We start from the raw sequence: 25,665 nt of genomic DNA on the forward strand, positions 1-25,665 counted from the left end.
TCGTCGACTCTTTCCCAGCTTTGACGGATGTGCTGCTGAATAGCTGGTGGATCTGGTTAAACACGATGAATGAAAGATTTACAGCCACTGGTCAGCAAGGTTTACAGAGGTCCCTGCAATGCTCCACTGGTTTGTTTTGTGTTCTGCTCTGCGTAATGTTAAAGCCCAGGCAAAGTGCTGAGGTGGTAATTGGCCCCGAAAACCCAGAGCAAAGGGTGACTTTGAAGCGGAAAAAAAAGGCAATTTATTAGGATGACATTTTGGACTTCTTACTGATGGGGGGGCAAGCATTGCTTTGTGGCTTTGAATTGACATTCATCTGCTGGCAATATGTTAGTCAAAATGAGTTAACATTTGTGTTGCTCCAAAGGTTCATGTGCTGACTTGGGCAAAGTGGGGACACCAAAACCCATTTGCCAAGAAAGTTGGGAAAAGTACTTTTTTTTAGATGGTGTTTGCTAACTTTTATGTCCAAGGGTTTGATTTGTATTATACCTAACAAATTGAAAGCTTTAAATAACCATACAAATATGAATTATTAAAATTATTACTTAAAATTATGCATTATTTAATGCAAAGAGTCAGATTCACAAACCATTGTAATATTTATAGTGTGAAAAAAATGATGTCATTTCCAACACAACATACTATTAAACACAATAGTGTTGATTTTAAATTTGGTTAACTATTTTGAGAGAAAAAAAGAAAAGAAAAAAAGACAGAATTTCTCTGGGATGCATGCATAAACCCAGTTCAATCTCAAACCCTCAGATTCATTAAAAAAATAGTGAGAGTGAAAAATGTATTTCAAGAGTTTCTTTTTTAAAAAGTTCATCCACCTGCTATATGTAGTCTATTGTGTATCTGCAATGTTTTTCATAACAGAAATAAAACAATAAAAGAAATTCACTTTGCGAGTAAGAAAGATGTTGTTAAACTGCAAGCAACAGTGAGTATTTTACACTGAAAACAAAAAGTGCAGGAAAAAAGAAAACAAAGACATTTTGCTTGGATTTTTCAATGCAGTAGACACTCCCAGTGTTCCAGTTACTCCCTGACAATTATTCTGAATTAATGCAGGTTCTTCCCCAAGTTCAACAAGCGAAGCCCTCCTAGTGTACGCTGTGTTATCTAGCAACAAAACTAATTAGCAATCAAAATCTCAAGCTGCTCCAAGAGGTTATCTCCCTAAACAAAAACTGCATATGAAAGAGAACGGCGAGTTGTGTGGATGCGAATTGGCTTCTGCTCGATATGTTACAAGCTCTCGTGACCCAGACCCACAATCTTTTGAGGGATACCCTCAAGTTCACTGCAACAAATGCACTCAATCACTAAGGGAAAAGTGTTTTCTCTCAGTAGACCAATTACTGGTTTCTAAAAGCCTGGGGCGTCCAGCAAACTTTGACACTTGGAAATAAAGACCAATCTGAGAGAGAAACATAACGGCTATTAAAATCTTTATAATTCTACAAATCGCAAGTGATTTGTTTTGCCCAGTGGCTTGTTCAGATAGATGCTTACCACTATTGCAGGGGTCATGAATGCACCGCAATGGAGGAGAGCAAGCTTATTTTTACCACTCAGCCTGAAAGGAAAGGCTGGTCTTTTTTCATGTGCCGGGTGCCTGGAACAGTCAAAGATCTCCTGTGTGTCATAATTGCCTGAAGTGAGGGAGCAAAGGCCCACGAATCCTGATAGAGGAGGGTGTCTTTCATCAGGGCATCGGAGTCAGAACTTCTTTTAAAGGATCATTGTCCATTGAGGATTTTGCACCATGTTTTGTATATAATAAAGCACTTTGAGAGAAATGCATGAGCGAGTAAACTCTTCTTTTTTTTTTTCTCTCGTGCAGATGCCCTTTCATTCTTACACAAATTGATTTCCAAAATCTATCTTGTTGTTGTTGTTGCTTTCATTATTCTTGCAAAGAGGTAATATTTCCCTTGAATTAATTGCATTTTACAAGTAAAACATTGCACTTTTCCAGATACTATGTGAATTAATTAAACATTTACATAGTGGCGTTAGATTACTTATCTCAACAAAGTGAAAGCCCAAAGTGCCAGAGAGGGTCATGTAATTATGTATAAAATCACTCCAATAAAACATTAGCGTGTTAACTTTTGGAGTGCTCACACTCAGCTTTCAACTCCACATAATATAATTAGGAATCTACTTTATAAAAGCCCGAAATTAGATGCAGACATTAACAGTGTATGGGTTTATCCTGTGATGGTTTTAGGTTAAGAATGGCACTCTAACTCTGGCTGCCTCGCCGCTGGAGAGCTGATAGGCCTTCTGATAGGCCCTCTGCAAGCAGATGAGGGCCCTGAATGAGGAGCCTCTCATACTTCTCTCTCTAATCACCGCCATGTCCCCTGTGCCCAGCTGATGGACCACATGGGTCGCAGGAAGGGTGTCTCACCCATAAATCAGAAGGCTGGGGTGACAGCACACAAAATAGGTGAATTGTTCTTGGGATCCCAGGCCGACGACCATCCATGTCTTCGGAACACACGCTCCGCCCCCCGTTCTCTATTTTTTTTGCAGGGGGGGATCACAGATGCCACCAAACCAGCTTCGCTTACCCCCTTTCCCATCTGCTCCCACCCCTATGACTCCGTTCAGCCAAGCACCAGCTATGAACTTCTTCCAGAGTCAGTTACTGGTGTAATTGAAAGTGCTTTGTCATGGCTTTCAGGCCAACACTGATGGATGTGAAGTTGAATGAGCTTTAGGTTTTGTACAGGGGGAAGTCGAGGGGAGATTTATCATCTCTGACTCGTGAGGCCACCAGGAGCCATTGAAAGCGCAACCTCCCTCTACCTTCCTGTGATCTGTTAATTATAACTTAGTTAACCTGGCCCGGTTAAATCACTGTGCTATATCTTTTCATTTGAAGTTAAAAGGAAATATCAGCTTTTCTTTTTATTCATTTCATTTTTTTTTTTTCAGCCCAGTGAATAGAGGAACAAAAAATACTTTTGGAATTTTATTCCGCTTTTCCTTTCTTTTGTCACAATGATAGATTTTCATGGAGGCTAATGGAACCTATATTCTCCAGATTGAAGAATTAGAATAGAACATGTTACAAAATGTTACTACATTATCATAATAAACTATATTAGAGTTGCACGATTAATCATTAAATGAAGGCGATCTCGATTCAAACACTGACAATGATTCGGCTTTGTCTAGCATACTTTTGTACGATTATAGCAAACATTGAAATCTGCCCCATACAGCAACGGCCCAGATCCGGGCCACATCTGGTACATGTGGATTCAACGCGTACCAGATGTGGACCGATTCTGGGCCGACACTATATTGCTGTCTGGGGCGTTGGCGCTGCTCCTGACCCAGAGAGAGCAGTTGTCATGTATGAAACTGAAACAGCTTTACAAACAGCCTTTTCAACCACACAGTATCGTTATTTCTGTGCTACAATAATTCAGATAATCACAGAAGTACTGGGATAAAAGTTTATATCCGGACACTGATGTCTACGGTAGCAAAATAGAGTAAACCTTTTGAAATTAACTTGACGCTTCAAATAAAGATTTTTATCAAATACATCATTACACCATTAGTTGGCGACAAGTGACTGTTAAAAAATGTATTTGTCATTGAATCATTCATTCAAGAGATCTCTATTTTAGAGAAAAAATTGTGATTCTCAATCGTAACTAATTACCTTAACGAAATATTCCATTACAATATTCAAAACAATTGGACAAACACTGCAGCAATTTTGCGCTAATATTATTGCGGAGGCCAATTACTCAAATAAGTACTGCGTAATATTAATTAACTACATGTACTTACTATAAAGTTACGGTTAGGGTTTGGTTTAGGGTTAGTTACTTGTAGTTATGCATCATTTACTGTTATTATTAAGTACATGTAGTAACGTGTAACCACGTCACCTTGAAATAAAGTGTTGCAAAAAAACGAAATATTCCAGACTTTCATGAATTAAGATGTGCGTGACGAAAGTGTAATGTAAAACAAAAGTCAAAGCTTCACATATAGGCTGCGTAACTTTGTGGGTGTTATGTCTCATTTCAAAAAGCACATTCATTAGTTAAGCAGTTAAAAAGTACAACTTTCATGACCCACAATGCAAGGCGCAGGAAGTCAGTGCGTTCTTATTGTCTCCTGATTAGAGCACGCCCCCAGCTGCCTCAGCCCTGGCGAAGGGCCAGAGCGGGGCCAGCTTTGCTCTGATCTGGGCTTCTTTGTGAAGCGAGGAGTGTAGAAGTTTAGCTGGGGCTGCTGTCCTAGAGCCATGTTGGAATGTTAGAACAGCAGAGGAGGTGCAGAGGAGGGATGTGACCCTGCCGTGTGATGTGTGTGCAGGGGTCATGCCGTGAGGTTAGCCAGATTATAAATAAAGCCGAGCTTGATCTCTTTGCCATGGCGATGAGGAGACGTGGAAAGGTGAATGCCAGCGCTAGAAGCAGAGTTGTAAAAGCCCACCCGCACTTGCTCCAAACCCTTGGCTCAAGGCACAGAGGCAACATATGTGAGATGGATGTTACACTATATGGTGCAGTGAAAAACCCATTGAGGGGCTGTATCGAAAACGTGTCCTGTAGGCTTCCTAACCCTAAGTGCTCCAAAAGAACCGAAATCAGATCAAGAATGATATCAAATGTTAAAGGTGCTATCTGCATTAAAGATTTCGATTTTTCAATAGATAAGTCTTAGAAAGAGTGTAATCTGAAAGAAAAAGGGCCTTGTTTCAGTTTAGTTCTTAGCGCTCATGGGAGTAAAGTTTTTACATTCCATGAGAAACTCAGTTGGAATGCTAAGTAACAGAAGAGGTTGTCCAAAGCTCATTTGTTTGGCTAAAGGCAAATAAGTTGTGGGAGGTGAATGATTTTGGGTCATTGCATGCATGTAGCAGTTTTATCTGGTGCAGTTCATGGACAGAACCAGATAAAGAGCAGTATCACATTCACCAAGACTAAACTAATCCGAGGAGACGGAAAAAGGGAGAAAAATAGAGCAGGGAGGCAACCAAAATGAATACCTTAGTCTCCTGAATATGCCTTGCTCAGACCAACCTTCTGATTTAAAAACATTTTATTTTTAATAATTCTTTAAGGGCTAGCATCCAAGAACCATATTTTAGTGTAGAATAGTTTTTGACAACCTACCAATTATATGCTCGACATGGCGTTGTCTAACTTTGTGTTACATGTCATTTAGTCTGTTTCTTAAGAATGACGAAATCCCCCAAGTAGAAATAGATAGACTGTTACCTTTGGGAAAATTAGCATGGTAAATGAATATTAACTTGCAGATGGTTGGATATAGGGCACAGCAGTAGCTCCTAACTAACAATTGATTAACTTGTAAATTCCCATTGCCCAGCTGTTGTTCAGGCTGTTTACCATAAAGAACAGAAAAAGGGGGGCAGAGAGAGGATCCAGATGCTACGGGTACAGAGGCAAAGGCAATCTGTCATTGTTGAGAACTAACACTGATGGATGCTGCTTTGAATGGGTATTGGTTTTAGTTAAACATGACAGAGTGAAGGATGATATGTCATTGGTCACACAGGTCTGACAACAACTCGGCACTGGGTTTATTTTCCACCTGAGACTTCGTGACAATGGACCAGCAGCAAGTTAAGTCAAACAGTTTGGATGAGTTTAGGTAAAGGGAAACAAATCAATGATAAACAATGTGGTTTATCATGTTTATTATGTTATTATATATATATATATGATAACATACCTCCTATGGTTTTCAAGTTTTAAGTTTTCATTTTAACCACCTTAAACCTTAATGACTCTAGTCCGGTAGTTCTTTTTTCAAAATAATAATAAAAGAATACTTTTAGTTTAAAGATTTTTTTTGAAAGAAATTAATACTTTTATTCAGCAAGGATGCATTAAATTAATCAAAAGTGACAGTAAAAACAAAATGTTGGAAAACATTTCTATTTCAAATAACTGCTGTGTTTTTTAAAACTTTTTATTCAACAAAGCCACCAGGTTCACCAAGAAGCAGCAGCGTTGCCAACATAGGAATACATAATATATTTTAAAACATATAGTTTTCCTGTTTTTTTTTTTTTTTTTTTTTTTTTTAATAAATGCATCAATGAGCATAAGAGAATTCTTTCAAAAATAAAAACTTACCGACTCTACTTTTGAACAGTAGTGTGTGTGTTTTGGTAACAAACTTTTTAAATGAAGGAAGTCAGTCTCAATTCCTACCCAAAACCATGTACAGTACTTAAGCTACAGATCTACCCTGAACTCAATACATGGCAGCATAGAGGCAGCCCCCTAAAAACACTGAGCTGACGCTGTGCTTTATAGCGCTCACATGGGAAATACAGAATTTGCATGAAACTTTTAGATCAGCACAGCCTGGCTTCCAAACAGGCCAGAACGAATCATGAAACATTGGATGGTCTGTTGCACCCTGACTCTCTGACCCTCAGTTCCTCAGGGTGAGGCCAGGTACATGTGGACCTTCCATCCAGCTGCACAGGATCAGACGTACAGCATGTGAGAGACACCGCTAGGGACCCTGCAGGACAACAAGCCAATCCATGACCCGACAGGCAGGCCTCCTAAGCTGGCCCCAGGTGATGTCTGGTCAGCCGGACACAAGGGCAGAGTCTGGGGAGTGTCTCCATGGGTTTGAATAAACAACACTTCGGCAGAACTCATCTCCCACCTCGTTAATGTTTCATCTCCAAACCTTTCCAGTATCAGGAGTCATAAAGCATATTTAAAGGAGGAAACATATATATTTATTATGGACTGTAATTTATTTTCTTGCCTTTCCGATTCTGGAATATTGAATATTGACCCACGGCACATTGTTATGAAATGTAGTTTGTGAGGTCCCCTAACAAGAATCAATTGTTTTACCCATTTAAAAAGACTTTGGGATGAAAATCCATTGCTACTAGCAAATTATTAGGTTGTCGTTTTCTTAATACATGCCGATTAGCATGGCAACAGGTATAAGAAAAAGTTAAAGAATAATACATATGACTTTTGCAACAAAAGTGTAGCTATATAAGTGATAATTTTATTTTATTCAGGAGTATTAATTGAACATCAAACTTAATTTAAATTCATTTTATTATCATTTTATGTTTATCACTTTATGCTAATACTTAATAAATGGGGGCCAAGCCAACCTGTATATATTTTTATCCCCCCCCCCCAAATATATATATATATATATACACTAAACAATGAATGTGTTTATATATATAAAAGCTACATGGCAGAATTTTATTCTATTTGTATGCAACTCGAGGTGTCTAATGTTTAAATGAGCACTGTCAGGTCACATTTGAGGTTATTGGAAAAAGGTAGAGTAAATGTTAATTCATGTTAATATGGCAATTACATCAACACAACTAAAATGCACAGTAGATCATTATTCAGTTATTGCTTGTAAACCACACATTTTTAGGGGTGTAACGATTCGATACATATCACAATACTGAACTCACGATACGATATTATTGCGATACTCCAAGACATATGATAAAAGGTTAACAAAAAATGTACTGTTTATTAAACTGATAAATTTGATATTACATTGTGTGTATAAATGAATATTCTTGGACTTGGTGCTGCAAACCCAAAGCACAGGAAAATAGAGACACCAGAATAAAAATATTCATGATTCTGAAGCTGAAAATACAGTTATTTTAGACGAATATGTTTCTCTGTCACTGACTAGATACATTTAAAATAATCTAGGCCACTTTTTTACACAGATATTCCCCTATTGCATTATTATACATTATATTCAACATTATATATACTATTTTAATGTAGTACTGACACTAAAACTCTGAAAACTTACACATTTTACACCACAGTACACTGACTGAGTGAAAAACTATTGCCCTTTTCTGCAGTGTACTGGGAATTGTACATTGTCTCGTTATAAAACAGTGTGACATGCCTTGCAAATACATATGTTTTCTACCTAAACAGTGGGGAATTAAATAGGACTAAATAGCCCGGATCTGTGGGCGGATGTGCGATGCAGCCCTTTAAGAGTGAAAAACCCTCTGATCGAAACCCTTGAGGCTCGATGCCCTCGGACATAACCACCGACAGTAGCAGGTGAAAGTGTACAGGAAGAAGGACTCACTGCTTTGGTCAAAAGGTAGATGGGTGAAAAAAGAAAAGCAGTTGAGAAGCTTTTCAGCCGGTGAGCTTCAGATGGGAAGACCCTGGAGGAAACAGGAGAAAGCCATTAATAACCACAGTATCACGGTGATCTATTTGCATGGATGAGCTACAAACGGATAATGAACTAGCCGTACTGTTTTTCCTTTTCTCAGCGTAGCTGTCTCTTTGCTTCCTTCCAAGCTTGTAGCGCACCACTGGGAGAGCTCTCGCCTGTACAAAACAGCATGACAAATCAATGCCTTATTCCAAAATCAAGGGAAAAGGTTATTCTCTGTCTCCACGGGATTCGGCGCGCCCCAGTATCTTTTGCCCTCCCCTTCTCCATTTAATACCAAACAAGCCTCAGTCTTACGCACACTCCCTAATTAAGAGTAGGGCAGTGGGGCGTTTTTTTGTCTTTTTGGTTATGCTTGCAGTGTTAGTCTGGGGAGTGTGAAAACAGATCTGATGGACTGCATGCCCCCGACTCTACTCCGCCCAGGCTCCAGCAGGTACGGCAGCATGATTGACAGCTCTCAGGTCAGCCACCCATCTTCCAGACTGTTGTAGGGTGGGCGTTAAAGAGATTTGGAATGCCTGGGACCCTGATTGCTTTATAGCTGGGCTGTCAGAGGCATTGTATGGGTTGGTATTATTAGGGTTCGCCATCTCTCCCCGTCTGGGAGGCGTCGCGTTCGCTGCTCTCAACATAAAGAGGCAACACCACACCATTTATATCTCTTCTTTCTCTCTGGCTGAAAGAAAGAGAGAGGGAGAGAGGGTGAGAAAGAGAAAAAAGAAGAAGGGAAACAGAATCGTTAGTGTCCCTTGGGAAAGCAACCAAATGCGGTGGAACTCACACCAAACGTTCTTTGTCTTTGACAATACAGAATTTTCAATCAATACACTGCAGCAGCTTGTGCAAAATACACAGATTCAAGTATATCAATTTTTATGATACACTGAACAGGTAAAAAGTTATAATTACAAAAATTATAATGTGTACTCACTCTAAATAATATTTAGTACCTTGCCATTTTATAGTTACAATGTTTTGTTTAAAGAAGAGATTTGTTGAGCACACAGAAACTTGATATTTCTTGTCAAATTGACTAATTATTTTAGAATTTTATTCCAACTGACATAAATGCTAAAGATTCTAATTCTTCCTTCCCAAAATTGATTTCATTATTTATTTTTTTAATTTCTTAAAATAGGAAATAATGACTAACATTTATGTAATCAGCAACAAAATACGTTATGGATGTTTCATTTAAATAGTAACAATTAAGAAAAGCAAAAAGCATTTCATGGAATAAAAATGTATATTACATTATAACACAACATCCTTCCTTTGGCAGATGTTTCTTCAGTCATCTCATTCCCGCAGGTAAAGCAAGTGTGCATCGGTCCTAAGAACAACAAGCAAGAATACATGTTCTTTTTTCCCCCCATCTCTTCCCTCCCCTCTTAATTCCCCAGGCAGGGATGACAGACTTGACAGGTTGCCGGAGGTCAGTGGAGCAGTGGCCCTTCTCTCCCTGGGACTGGGCTGATAGTCTATACAGGCCCCAGACACTCCTGTCTTCCTCGTGTTTTATTTGGCTGGAACCCTGCCGATGACTCGCCGGTGTACCAGCCTCCTTGGAGACTTGACAATGGGCGGGGTGCTGCGTTGCCGACTCACACCTTTCTGGTCAACGCCTTTCTGCGTCCCAGTGGGGTAAGCCGGGGCCAGCATTACTAACTCAGTCAGTCTATCCACCCCCCTTTCCCGCTAGCACACAGGACATCCCGGCTTCAGTCGGGCCCCGGCGCCCTGGCACGGACGGCCCTGTGAGATTTGCCGGGATACGACGTCGGTTCAGACCTGCGAGTCTGGGCAGGGCCTGAGAGGGGCAGCGGCGCGCTGGGACGGCCCAGACTGAGGCTGCAGATCATGCTCCATTATGTTTGGACTCAGGGGGTGTGAAAGCACAGCGGTCCCCAACGTCTCTCCTCCTAAAAGATCATCAGTTGGCTGTAGCTGGAGGCGAGTGCGGCCCCTAATTCACGTCATTATCCCTATGTCTTTGTTTGGGCTTTTTAGGATGTGCTTTTGTGGTACACGACTACACCATATATACCGTAACATCTGAAGCTGTCTCTAACAGAAAGCGTGTGAGGAACAGGCGGTAGAGCTTCCGGTGCTGACACCGGTATTGATTCGAACAAGTCGTGACTCCTCCGCCATGTGTCTGTATGTCTTCTCATCTGAGAAATAAGTGTTAGTCTCTTCCTCACTGTACTCCATTGTGTCCTCAGCAGTTGCCATATTGATTTTGTTTTTTCTTTGAGTCCTCCCATTGTCTGTGCCCTTTACCGCTGGGATTAATCTAATTGTTTATCTCTGAATCTTTTTCCTGCCTTCACTCCCGTCTGCCTCATTATGTGCCAAGATTTGACAAGTTGAGTCTCCACACTCTCCAATCGCATTTTACAACATGTCGATCTTCAGAACACTACAGATGGCCTGCCTCTCAGCAGACCCTCCCACATGGAATGTAACAAACATGACAACGCTGCACATTCTAACATGGTAACACGCATACACGTTCACACACGTACACAAACACACATCCACACTGGCATATACTGTTGGATGCGCTCGAGCACACACATGCAAGCGTTCGCACAAGCAACACGTTGCGAGATGCAGACACGCACAGACGCACTGACCAACCCTTCGCGTTAATAAAAAATAAATAAATCTGCTTTTCCTCACATCGCTGTGAATTTTTTAAGAGAAATTTCAGTGGGTGCAGTCGAGGAGATGACAATATGTGCAACATCTCCAAACGCTTGTCAATCCACGTGGTACACTCGACAGCATTGTAAGCACACAATGCTGGAGAAATATATAAATAATGCCAGCCAAAAAGACACAACTGTCAAAGAGCTTCGTCTCTCCAGACTGAGGGGACGTACAGGCAGCGATCTTTTTCCACTCGCTTTGTGTTTCATCTTTTTTTTCTCTCCCGTTGTTTTTTTCAACAGCATCCCAAACGCTCTTGGGCCCATGGAAGCCCTGTGGTCAGGTTTTATCAGTGAGTTAACTCTACAGAAGTGGGCCAGATCAATACAAGCATTCTCTGAGAGACGGGGTGCAGTCGGAGCCTTGTGAATGTAGATATGTGTGTGTGTGTACGAGTGCCTTCAGGAGCAGATCGATGGGCTGACAGGGGCTCCGCTTTGTTCTCACACAGTGCTCAGATGTTCGACGTGCTTTACATGATTGCTTAAAGGTTTCTGTTTGCCGTCTTGTTTGTTTGCTACATACTTTTTTCTGTCGGCTTATTTTTCATTATGCACTTTGTTAGCACAGCAGAGTTTACAACTAGTTATTGTTTTTATTGTCAGGTTTCCTCTGTGCACACTTATAATAATAAAAGACTTCATATATTCAGCTCGACAGAACAATGGGGAACGCTTGTAGTCTCGGATACTTAACTAGTGGAAATCTGAGCAAAGTGCTGCATATCAAACAGTATTGGTTAGAGTGATAAACAATAGACCCTTCGCTAAACTCTGTCTTAAAATTCAATCCAACATTAGCAACTGTTGCTAACCGCCAATTTTCTCAGACAAGCTTTTGGTCTTTTCTAATGTAAGTCTATGGATATTCTGTGTTTGTATAATTTTAAGCACAATTTTTTTGGGCTTTTCCAATAAATCTTTAAAGCTGCATATGGAATTGAGTAATTTGAGTGTGGATAATAACTAACGTTCACATTATAGAATGTTAGGAACCATTCTTTTCACTTACAATAATGTGAATGTTTTAAATTGAGCCTTTTCTCTTTTGAGTTGACTGTCAGAAGCGTTTGGATCTATTAGCTGTAACTACAGCTCTATTAAATCACGTTACTGCGTAATTTAACAATTTCGGCAGATAAAAGTGCTTAATTCATGTCACAATTAATTCCCATAAGAATAATATCCAAGCAGTTTTTACCACTTTAGGAGAACATTTGATTAAAAAAATCAGGCTGTTCACAGAAAACTAAATGACCCCTTAAAACAAGGTGTCATCATTTTTCCATGATAAATAATATTTCCTCAAACTACTTTCAAAATAATAAGCAAAATCAACAGGCCTCCTGTACACAAAAGTCTTAAATGTCGTCCAACAATATTCACCCACTCCACTTCTAAACAACTGTCCTAATAAGTGCTTGCAAGAGTGGCTGAAGCTTGAGAATAAGTGTCTGCATACTTGCTGTGAACAATTCTTCATCTGAAGAACTATTTTCGTCCCCTGACAGAGTTGGCCTTTGACATCCTTTGTCTTTAGAGTATAAAGAATTTTTTTTGCACCAAATTCACCCACTTCCACCGTGGCCCGCACGGTCACCTAAAGCAAGTTAAGCACTTGCCTCTCTAAATAAGCAGCCTGAAATTACTTCTAATAAGAACTTATGTGCGTAGGCTGGCCCTCCACTGAAAGGCGTTGACCGCCGAGGACAAGTAGGTGTCAACAGATCTAGTCTCCGAGCCTATGGGACTTTGAGAAGCATGAGCTCTTCTTCAGGCCTTAATAAGACTGCACAGATGCGCCCTTGTCTGAGCACGGCCTCTGTGTCTTATTGTACTTTGGCCTCGCAACCACGGAGCCCCCTAACAGGGCAGGGCCGGGACCGCGTCGGCTGTGTAAGAGGGTCTCATTAAGAGAGGCAAACGAAAACCGGGGTCAAGGTACATAAAGGTGCCCTGAGCTAAGGAGCATGCCGCTAAGATGAGCTAGGAGCTTCTCCACAGCTCAGGGTCGCCCCTCCAGACCTCTGGCCCTCCCTGCCGTGACCTCCTATCTCCAGCATTATTTGATGAAGCAGAGCTTGATAATTATTTTGCATGGATGGAGAAGAGGGCAAGGATGTGAAAGGAGAATGTCATTCGGAGGGAAAGGATAGCAGGGGACGACAGAGAAGAGAAAGAAAACCAGGAGAGGAGAGAGAAGAGAGAAAAAAAAAAGATCAAAAGCAGGCCTTTCGCTTTTCATGCCTCAGAAGGCTCCAAAGAGGATAAGGAACAATCAGGCCTTGGGTCTCCTGTCCTCTCTAGCAATTAGACTCAGCTGATGAAGTGAATAGGATGAATGGCAGGGTTCAAGGCCTTTCTAGGATTCACACAACAGGGTGTGTTTTTCCCCTTCTCCTCCTTTATCTCTTTCTCTCCTCCGAGTGGCACAAATGCAGCTGAAATATTTCCAAATGAAGACAATGTGGTCCAAGGTGCCAAATCTTAATCACGGTGGCTGATGAGACTGAAGAGGAGAAAGAAAAGAAGGGAGGGAGGGAGAGAGGGTGTGAGAGCTGCTCAGGAGAACAAACACATACATTCAATGCAGTGCATCTTTGCACCTTATCAAACCACCCCCCCCCCCCCCAACACCCCCCAAAAAAGAGAAGGATTTACGTCTCAAAATCCCCTTTGTGTGTTTGCCGTTGTTCGGCTATACTAAAGAAAACAAATAAGAGCGGGGAAAAATGTATCTCTCACATCATGACAATCGCCACTGTGCTGTAGACTGAAAGCACCTCGCAGATGGCGCTTTGTCTGAAACTGATAGTACCCTGGAAATCTGGACGCGAATGTACGGCAACTACACATTCTAGGCATTCTAGGACAGATAATATTGCGTTTACCGCTCAATCCTGGAAATAAAACACCACATTGTAAATCCACATAATGACCAGGGATGGCGGAATTCAGCGAAATCCGCAATAACAATAAAGACAACAATCAGGCTCCTTTTAACCTTTACTCCTTTTTTCTAGATCATTCCTCCTATTCTATTTCATTTAACCCAAACTTAATTTACCATGAGAGCGCAGCTTTTTTTCCCACCAACCCCTCTGGTGTGTTTTGTCAGCCATTCCTAATACAGTATATGGCAGTAAGTGGCTCTGGAGGCCCGGTCCATGCCGCCACACTGCACTAAAACCTTAAGATGCTTAGTGATATTCTTTAATCTGGCCCACTGATAATGTGTTTAAAGGAGCAATTCAGCTTTCCAAACTTTGAGGGTTCAAAGTCTCTGAGGCATGGGGTCAGAATGCCAATGAGCTAAATAAAGAGTAGCCAGAATGGGCTTTGGGGAGGATTTGAAATTTGGGCTTCTCAATCTCTTTGATCTAAATAGAGTTTCAGGCCACAATGATGCAGAATATCAAATGCTAAGAACTGTGACTCGGCCTGCATTTGCTGTGTTTGGTATGCTGAATCCACAGAATGCTCAATAGTGTTTACACAATGGGCTTATTTCAGCGGTACATTTGGGTAGGGGGCAATGCCACAAGAAAAAAAAGAAGAGAAGAGAAGAGAAGAGAAGAGAAGAGAAGAGAAGAGAAGAGAAGAGAAGAGAAGAGAAGAGAAGAGAAGAGAAGAGCATAATGCACTGGCTCTTAATTGTGCATCTTAAAAGAGCTCATATACTCTATTATTTATTAGTTACTTACATTAAGAAGAGGTATTCTGTCTTTAATGGTGTAGTCCTCATCTTTACAGGATATTATAAATTACAGTGAAGTGCTCCTCATAATATTGCTAAACAGTCTATTGATATTAATAATAATATTTTAGAGTCCTGGATTAATTTTGTAATTTATATTTTAATTGAAATATCAAAATGTCACAATCAGAGCAAACTCATTTATTTCTTTTTTAATATTCATCCATTCTGTAATTGTCATTGAGCAACTAAATGAACAAAAAGGATATTATTAACTCGCAATTGACAGAAATATTCCAAGATTAATGAAGGATATAAAAAAGTGCTGCGCCAACAACAGCTGATTACAGGACACAACACAGTAATCAGAAAACATCAGAGAAAGCTAATTTTCATATTAATTGTTTAAATCAAAGGTCACCTATTTAAGATATTTTACACAAAGGGGAATTAAGGAGGTGAAATGTTCCTGTTAGAATAAACCTAAGCTTGTAAAAGCATGTGATTTCACTACTTACATTTTTTTAAAAGCACTTCATGGTCGTAGTAATTTTGATTTATGTTTTTTTTGTTACATAACCTCTCTCTCTCTCTCTCTCTCTCTCTCTCTCTCTCTCTCTCTCTCTCTCTCTCTCTCTCTGTATGTGTATATAATGGACAAATAAATCAGACAGAGTACAATTATAGCAATTCATTATAATAATTAATTAATTTAGGGTACAAAAATGTGTACTCCAGATCAGATTGTGTAATATTACACGCCCATATATCCTAAAACGATCCCATTGTTTTAAATGGCAGAGTCAATGATTCCATAATTGTGGTTGTAGTTTGTGTGAAGATCATTCCAAATAAAACCAATGAAATGTGAATAGGAAGTGAGGATGCTCTAGATAATGGCTGTCTATTTTTAATTGTTCACATATTTTTTCTTTTCCTCAGTGACATGGCCATTACTTGGCAGTCAACATTATCGGCGAAATCGCCCAGGATTAATGGTCTAACTTGGGCTGGTAAAAAAAAAATGTTGAAGTTGTCCCGATTATCAGCTCAGGAAAAAGAATAATGGTTATTTGTCATTGTGTTAGTCTGAAAGAAAGAGTAATCTAACAAAACACAAAGTTAAGTACACTATTAACCCTTCATCGAGAACACATTTAGTGGGGGAAGAGGATGCCCAGATTGCTTTGTGTATGGCTCTATTGCTTTTCTTTAGTTGCCAGTATTGAGGCTTGAAGAAAGGACAAAGGATCATCTCAATCTACAAAAAATTGCCAAGGTTAGCGGCCATTCAAAATTAGAACTTACATAATGACATCAGCAGACAATCCCATCTTGTTTACTTAAAGCATATGAAAAGACCAAGGACATTAAAAAAAATCAATCTATTCATCATTCATTCAAATGATCTGTATGTCTCCATTTCAGATGTACGTTGTACATTTCCATTGTACTTTAAAGGGTCTTACTATCCACTTATTTAACTTCAGCTTGTTGCAAATATATGCAACATTCAATAACTGCTGTCAGACATATATAGTCGCGTAAGCTAGATGGATTTTGAATGTATACATACATATAAATATAACGACTCCACACTACTCGTACAAAGAACGTCTGAATGTCCTAGAAATTCTGATTTGGAGCTTAGCTTGTGCTGATCAAGTGCTTAGTTGAATTCAAATGCATGATCTGACATTAAATGATACGAATCAGCTAGCCTATAAGATTTCCCAGGATGATTTTATTTAAAAGCACTGAACACTATACCGCCTGAAACCATGTTCACCTCAGTGTGGCCCACAGGACAGACAGGTTGTGACATCTTGAGAGGGGGGCTATCTGTATGGCAGTGTTTCCTCTTCATCCCAGCCGAAGAGAGCAACCATGTCCCTGCCTCATTAATCTTTAACAATAATTTTTCTTGTCTCCCTCCTTGGAAGTATCTATTAGCTACTCACTGCTATCTGTTTGTGGGCTATTTTCTTCCCTTTTTCCCCATGAATGTTTGATATATTGGAGAGAGAATGATTGTTCACTGCAATGAGGCCAGCCCATGGCCCCAGTAAGACAAATTGCTCTATAACGCCCAAATGGCAGTCAATGATAACTCATTGTAAGGAGTGTAAGTGACTTCCAATGGAGTGGCTGGAGAAACTGAGAGTAATGGTGGTGCATGGGTGAAAAATAGATGTTTGGTTCTCTATAATTACTCCATTAGGGGGCTCTCTGTTAATCCACCAAACCACAGCAAGTGTTTTCGCAGCAGTTCCCAATAAATACAACTGGACGGAGACAAGAGGAGCCGTTTGTTTTCTTGACTTTCATTTTCTGTTTCTTTAAACTAAAATGCTGTAAAATGAAACATTTGCCTACACCTTTGGGACTGTATAAGTATCTGGCCGATCTCATTTTAAAATAGCAATAAAAAACAAAAAACAAAATGCGATTTCAGAGTAATAAAATTAATGCCAAAAGCAGTTCTGCCTCATCATATATTGAAGACCTGCAAGTGTCTGGACAGATTTGACCCTCTCTATTCCTCCCCAACGTGAGAGCTGTTCAACTAGAAAGGAAAGCGCTAGCAGGACAAAAGAGGACAATCTGTCCTTTCAGGAACCTAAGTAACTCACCCTTCCCATCCCCAGACACACATAATGATAACAATTTTTAGACCATTTGGTGTCTGCTCCCACTGCCTGTAGCACTCTGGACAAAGACTAAGCAAAAACTGCAGCAATATGGTCTTTAGGGTTTGATTTGACCAAACAATCTGCTTTCTTAAGTAGACTTTTAAAAACACAGCTACAAGCAATGCCCACAGCTTTGCCACTAAGTCGAGAGTCGACCTCATGCCCTACTCAGACTGTACATCCCATCTGCTTGTATGCCCATCTCGGATTCACTCGGATGGGTTTAAACCTGTCCCTCTCGTTCTCATTTCTCCAAACCTGTGCTCATCTTTTACGTCTCACAGTAAACTGCCTGCAACATAGAGTAATAATCACTGAGTTTGTGGTTCTCAACTGGTGGGTTGTGACCCAAAAATGGGCCACAGGTCAAAAAGGGTCATGGAGAACAGGAACAAAACAAAATTAAAATTAAAGCAAATAATACAACGCAAATATAATCTTGCATACTTTCGAAGGCACAATAAATAAGCTTATCAACTTTTAAATGGGTGGATAAAATTCTTTCCGTGTCTTTTGTTGACGTCAAATCAAATTCTACAGTATTTAAATTAAAATGAATCTGTCACCAGGAAGAAACTAGACAGGCAAATGCCCTCATCCTCAAAAACCATGGCATGGAACCAGGAAATATGAACCAGACTACAGCAAATGCATGAAACTATTGAAATTCAATTTTGTGCAATAAATAGTTGAAGCAAAGCACTTAGAGAATCACAGATCAAAGGATTTTGAACATTATATGAACATTACAGCGAGGCAAGCTTTGTTCAAGACTAAAAAACATGTAACTGTAACAGCTCAAAGGATGCTAAATTATATCTGTGGTGTTTACCAGCAGTCTGAAGCTCACAATGCTATGGCAGAATAGTAATTTTATATATATTATGTTTTATTATTGATATTATTTGTAGGCTATTATGAAATATATCATTTTAAAGCGAAAAAAAAAACCCATTTAATTAATATTGTGTTTTATGGGAAAACTCCATGTTGTGAAATCACAGCTTATATTGAACTTAAAATGTTCACAGTGTTCCTACCTGCATGTCATGGGATGTCAGATGCTTTTCTCTTGTCAGTGTGTAGTGCAGCAGAAGTGACGTGCCTCGCTCTCCTGTCACCTTGGAGCTTTCCCGCGCCCGCGCTCTAACACATCATTTTCGCGGGCTATAGCGCCGCTCAGTGGATATATCTAGTCCCTCTTTGCTCCTTTATGGTTTATGGAGACCTTGGAGGACAAACAGAAACGTCCTGTCCTTCGCCCACTTCTTTTATTGTTTGAATGTCTTCATTTATAAATCCTAGGAACTTTAATAATGTGTCTAACCACTATAATAGCCTTTATAACTGTCTTTACGCGTGGTGTTTAGACATAAATTGACCACGCGGTGTTTATTGACGTATCGTGGACTCACCAACACGACTGGATGCAAGTAATGCTGTTGAAAAGTGAGGTGAGTATAAACACCTGCAACACTGTATCTAAGCAACTGTCCAGAAATTCAATCAGAACAACAGTCGTTTTGACATGGGGAACTTTATGTTTACAAACCTATCCAGACAGACCTCTTACCCATTTTTAGGCCTCACAGACATGCTTTGGCTCGAGGCAGGCATCTTACTGTATGTAACATGCAACTACAAGTTAGCATATATGATTAAATTATGTTTAAAAAATATTGATATCATTATTTATTCAATTATTTATTTAATTAATATATATATATATAATGTAATAATGCTACATTTAAAATTGTTTTAATTTGTAAAAAAAATAAAATAATAATAAGTTATATTACTGAGTGTTTTATGATACATGCATGTATCATACATGTTGTTTTAGACAATGTTTACTGCATTATTTTAGTATCTCATATGTTTCCCTGATGGTGGTTTGTGTAGCTAACACTCTGTCTTTAAGGTATTATTGACCATTGCCAGAAAGCCCAACTTTGATGAACTTGAAATTATCATGTGGTTTTCTATTGTGTCATCAATTTTATTATCGGTACAGTTTACAAAACCGTCAAAAACAAGTTCAGTAGCTCAAAAATGTTGTCATGGTATATAACTTGTATATAAACTAAAAAAATTGTCTCCAAAATGCCCTCCTGTAATGCTTGTTCTTCATCATTGTAGTTTTTACAATAACATTCTGGCAATCATAGCTGCATGTTTTTACCGTACATTTAACAACAGAAAGGTGTAGTTTTAGAGGCATATTTAGGCACATATGGCCACTTTCACAAATGTCTAAACTAATGAGATGGAAAGACCTGCATTTTATTGTTTCTGCTCAATTGTGTAAGATTTATTTTACACTGTTGAGGTGGATAAATGCGATACCTTATGAAGTGCAGCATTTTTATTTTTATTGCTCATTTTGGCAGTAAAATCAGCTGTAAATCGAGGCTACTGGTGTTGGATGCTTAAAATGTCTCTTGTGAATTGGCAATTTGGCCACTCAATGCAAAACCACTGAGTAAAATGTAAAAAATTAACATAAATATTTTGAACCCCCCTCCAAACCATGGATATTTTCGTATGCACTGTAAATCTGATGTTTTTCAAGAAGGGCAAGAGGAAAAGACTTGTAGAGCAGAGCAGTGTGTGTTCTGACCTGCTTGAAAAGTGAGGTTTACCTTGATTAGCTTTGATTGATTAATTAATAACAGATCATTGAACACGCATGCTGAGATCTAACTGATTACTGGGCCTGTTGTAGGGGTGGGGGTTTGCCTGAATGCTTGCTGGGGTTGTAATTGTGTGCAGCTGGGTGGCCGGGTGCTTTAAGAGTAATGGAGAGAAAGCGAGAGAAAGGAGAGTGTGGCCTCCTGCTCTTTGAAGAAGCCTGTCGCAACACGTCCGCCTGATATCACCTCTCTCTGACACCTCCCCATACAGGATGAGACCGCACCGATTTAATGGTCTCAAGCCATATGTTGAAAAGCATTGCGGTGTGTGTGCACCTTGTTGCTAAAATAAAAAAAAAAAGCCTTTTTAGCTATTGCTTTAGGAATTTTAGCATATGTTGCGCCAGCGCATGCATCGTTTCTGTTTTTGATGATTGCTTAACCAAACCTTTTGTAAACCTGCAGGATTTTTTTTGTGTAACTTTTTAGTGACGTCTTCTCTTTATAGTCGCCACTAAACATTTTGGGCAATTTTGGGCATCAGAGCGCATGTGGTCTTGTTTCTCTAGGCTTGCTTTGTATTAGATCAGTGTCCTTTATCTAACATTGCTCTGAAAAGATTTGCCTTTAAAGGGATAACAGTCTGTTTAAAAAGGCTCAGCGACGTGTTTGAAGCTCTAAGTGCAACAGAGGAGGGCCGGAGATTGGCAGTCTTCAGGATGTGTGAAGGAGGAACAGGCGAATTGCTTTCTCTCCTCACCCAAAAGGAGAGTATGTGGCCAAGCTTGATTATCCAAGATGAGAGAAAAGGATTGTTGAGTTCTAAAAATCTCACACTAAAGTTGTCCAGTGTAACATAAGATGTAGCACTAGGATTCTCTCCTCCTTTGTAGTTTTCTCACTCTTATTTTGTGATTGCATGTTTTCACCTAAAAAAATGACAATTATGTTTGACAATAATAATTGCTTTTTGCATATTGAAAATCTAATATTATTACGTGCATGATGTTATTAGTCGCCTGCCAACATTTGATGCTATAACCAAAAATATTCCAACATCATCAGTTAGCGCTTTGCCAACTGGCTAATGTTGGACATACAACATCTGGTTTGTTCAGCATTAATTCATATCAAAGACGAAATAGAATTCATTTAAGTGTGCGACTGATCAATTTGGCAACTTTGCTGATGATGTTATGATAGATTTATTTTAAATGCTTTTTGTCATTCAACACAACCGCTGCCAAAATTTTGCTTCATGATTAGGCCATTGTAAGCTCACTGCGCCTAATGAACGCAGCGCTTAGCGCGAGCTAGACTGCTCCGTTTGTGAATCTCTGCGTCGCCACAGCCTGGTAATAACACAGCTGTGGCGTTATGTGACATCTCCAAGCATGGATCCAGGATCTTTGCTCTCCGGGTTTCGGGTGCCACTCAAGCCCTCCCTGTGAAAAGCTGTTTTTCATTTGATGCTCCAGCCGTTGGTTATTGTCAGCATATTCGAGAGGTCCTAAGTCCCGAAATGAGTCCTGTATTATTTTAGACTGGCTTGAATATTGCACTGCGGGAGGCTGAAAATGAGACCTTCCATCAAAAGATTGCCTGCAGCGCGTTCTACTCCGTGCAGCATTCGGGAGGTCTCACACAGAGCGAAAACACACTCTTTGACCACACAATTATATATTTATTATCAACTCCTTTGATGTTGTTGTTTTTTTTTCTTCCTTCCACTTCTATTCTTTACCTGATTTTGGTAGCTGAAGTGGACTAGAATTGAAGAGCTTCTAAGCTGTAGTAAGAATGTGGGCGGCCTTGTGGTTTTGGGCTATTGAAAGATTAGAGAAAATGCAGACAGCTAGTGCAGGCGGAATCAAGTGAACCGTAAAATAAGGTGTTTTCTCACCTCCCTCGACTCAGGTGCACAGCTCAGACAAGGTTTAAGAATCTTGCAGTGCCTGTTTTATAAATGAATGAACCCGTAGCAGTTGTTCAGCTGCAGACGAATGCCAGATGTGTTCCTAATTCATATTTTCAGTTAGACAGTGCAGTGATGTTACTGCTGCTTTTTAGCATTATAGACATTATAAATATAATTTATATTATTATAGACAAGCAAGATATAGCAGGGAATAATGGGTAGGTGCCTGATTCGATCTTGTATCGCCCGCATGAGCACCGCAGCTCAATATGTTGCAAGCTAATCACTTGGCCACAGCTCAGACATCAGGTTTTGAGTTTTGAATGTGAAGTTGTGCAGCCTTTTTGTTTCTGCACGGTCTGTGAACTTAAATTCAGATCACATCATGGTTTTGTTATATTGAGCTGTGGAAGACTGCTGTGCACAAACATCTCTGTATTATCTGAAATACATCAGAGGTTATTTTAAGGTTTTCTGGGTTGAAATTGATGGATGTACAACAAAACAAATGACAGTGTTTGTTCATTCTACAACACTTGTCTCTTTTAGCAGTAACTAACAAAGCACTTCACCACAGATTGAGGTTTGCATAAAAAATGTTTGTCAAGGCATAAGCCTTGATAAGAACAGAAAAGAAGAATACATAGCTGCCATATTCCAGAGCTACTCATTTAAATTTCATGAAAATGCCTGTCAGTGCTTTACAATATCCACTGACCTATTGTAAAGGCTAGTTCGAATTGGCTTACGTTAAAGACAGGAGATGCCATTTGCATGGAAAAGTCCTGCTTTCAGCAAGGGAAAAGTCAGACAGAAAAACCTCGGACTTAATCAAGGCGACTTCAACTGCCTGCTACCTTTGGGACGGATCCATATCTCTTTTCCCTGGAAGAAATGGTGATGATGGCAGGCAGAAGTGTCCTTTGTGTCTAGTGAAGATATCGAGTGTTTGAAGTGTTAACGCGGATACTAAGCCTCTGGGGCGAGCGGGTGAAGTCTGCATGTCACACTACGGGATGGGACTTGGATCTTTACTTCCCCTCTACTGACCTATGACCATGGCTGGTTTTCAGGGTTGCGCTGGTTCCCAGTCCTCCAAGGCAGTGTCCGCTTTGATCAGATCACAAATTGCATTGGAAAAAAAAAGTTTTTGTTTACAAATACTAAAATATGAATTCCACAGAAATATATATATATATATATATATATATATATATATATATATATATATTTATTTATTTATTTATTTAAAAATATTTAGCAATTATGTTCACACACACACACACACACACACACGCACACACACACACACACACACACACACACACACACACACACTATATATTTATATTTATATTTATATATATATATATATATATATATATATATATATATATATATATATTATAATATAATATATAATATAATATAATAAAATATAATATATAGATTATAGATTCAGGGCCCACAACTTAAACAATTTCAAGTATTTAGTTGTTTATTTGTACATAATTTGGGCTTCCAGCTCATAAAACCCACGAAAACAGGATTTCAAAAAATTAGAATATTACATAAAATCACACAGTAATTACACAGTGATACCATGGTCATTGAACCAGGTTTTGGTTATTTTGGCAGTGTGGGCAGGTGCAAATCCTGCTGGAAAATGAAGTCAGCATCTCCATAAAGCTTGTCTGCTGAAGGAAGCATGAAGTGCTCTGGAAATGTCCTGGTAGACGGCTGCGTTGAGTGGACAGCACAGTGGACCAACACCAGCCGATGACATGGCTCCCCAAACCAACACAGACTGTGGAAACTTCACACTGGACTTCAAGCATCTTGGATTGTGTGCCTCTCCATTCTTCCTCCAGACTCTGGGACCTTGGTTTCCAAATGAGATGCAAAATTTGCTCTCATCAGAAAAGAGGACTTTGGTCCACTGTGCTTTATTAAATCCAGAGTCAACGCAGCCGTCTACCAGGACATTTTCAGAGTACTTCATGCTTCCTTCATTTCCCAGCAGGATTTGCACCTGCCCACACTGCCAAAAGAACCAAAACCTGGTTCAATGACCATGGTATCACTGTGTAATTACTGTGTGATTTCATGTAATATTCAAATTTTTTGAAATCCTGTTTTCGTGGGTTTTATGAGCTGGAAGCCCAAATTATGTACAAATAAACAACTAAATACTTGAAATCGTTTAAGTTGTGGGCCCTGAATCTATAATCTATGGAAGTTTAACGTTTTGAATGGAGTTATGGAAATAAAAAAACTTTTCCATGATATTCTAATTTTTTGGAAAGGGTCTGTATATATATATATATATATATATATATATATATATATATATATATATATATATATTTGTATATTTTATGTGTGTGTGTGTACATAATTGTTAAATATTTGTATATTTATTTATTTTAATGTGTTTTTCTACACACACACATATGTATATATGTATGTATTTTAATGGAAAATGGGAAGACAAATATAATTAAATATCTTGTACATGTACAGTTTAAAAAAAAGATTTGTATTTATTTATTTATTTATTGTAAATTATTTATGTGTGACATATTATACGTTCCGTATCTTGTGAAACTGAACGTCTTTATTGGACACTCTTCCAAGCGCCCTCTGTTTGCATGTTCTTTTGTGCCGCTGTTTGTGTAGTGGCCAGACTGACATGATCCATTGAGGCCACACATAAAACATCTTGCCATCTGCACTCCAAGCGTGGTTTTCGGCTGCATTCCCCCATCCTTGCTTTTTCCTGCCTGTGTGCAGCCTGACCCCTCTCTTTCCTTTTCCAGGCTACAGTGTCCCAATGCAAAGAAGCTTTCAAAGGCACTGTCTGCTCAAATCAAGTCAGGGGCCCTTTTTATACTCGGCTCAAAGATCATAGCAAGTCGAAGTCAGGGAGGAGGATGACCCTTCCCTTCAGGCTTGATCGGATCTTGGCCCAGTCAAAGCCGGTAGGGTTGTGTCTCTGTGTGGCCACGTCTCTACGGGACTGGGCTGTGTGATAGTGGGAATGAAAGAGGGCACCAGCCTGAGCTACAGTATTGCAGTGTCAGGCCCCGTGTCCCTGCGGTCTCTCAGAGCAAACGGAGGAGGCAGAGGACACAGCCAGCGGGGATGCGGGCCCGCAGCCAGACCTACAGACTGTGGCTTGTCATACCAGGGCTGTCCTAGTGCTTTTAGTTCTGAACTTTGGGATCAGGTCAGGCCTGTGATGAAGGGCAGACAAAGATGCAAGGAAACAAAGGACCATGTAGAAAAGCTGAATATTCATTATAACAAGCCTGACGTAGTTAAAGACTTCTCTGCAGTTTATTCAAACATTGTATTTAAGCATGATTAGGATTTAGACTACACACACCAAATGATGTTAATTTGAATATTTTCTGTTTGTTGAAAAAATACAGTGCTATCTGTTCTTTTTAAGTGAAAACAAAAACATACAGGTTATTACTAATGAGTCACTAAAATAATTAAATTGGAGAAATTGGAGATTATAAAATTGGAACATTTTGAGGAACTTGAGACTACCTGGAGGTTGCATCGGAACGGTGGAACAATTCGTGTGAATGTGAAAGCAACTCGGGTGCTCACTTGTTATAAATAAAGTAACATGCACATGAATTTTAGCTGATAATGACGTCATTAGTTCAACAAAACACACTTAAGGGAGGACAGTGGTGATGATTCATCTTGGATATGAGCGAGAGTCAGGGTGCAGAGTAATTGCGCATAG

At 39.5% G+C, this 25,665-nt stretch overlaps 1 long non-coding RNA gene across 3 annotated transcripts in view; it reads left to right on the forward strand.

The window, feature by feature from the left end:
* Positions 1–18,570: 18,570 nt before the first annotated feature.
* Positions 18,571–25,665, forward strand: part of LOC307160588 — a 96,536-nt gene continuing 89,441 nt past the window's right edge. For all 3 annotated transcript variants that reach the window (XR_013821564.1, XR_013821565.1, XR_013821566.1), the window contains exon 1: positions 18,571–18,805. This is a non-coding gene — a long non-coding RNA (uncharacterized lncRNA). The remainder of the gene's footprint in view (positions 18,806–25,665) is intronic.

Source organism: Squalius cephalus, assembly GCF_949319135.1.
Source record: "Squalius cephalus genome assembly, chromosome: 6".
NCBI classification, from domain to species: Eukaryota; Metazoa; Chordata; class Actinopteri; order Cypriniformes; family Leuciscidae; genus Squalius; species Squalius cephalus.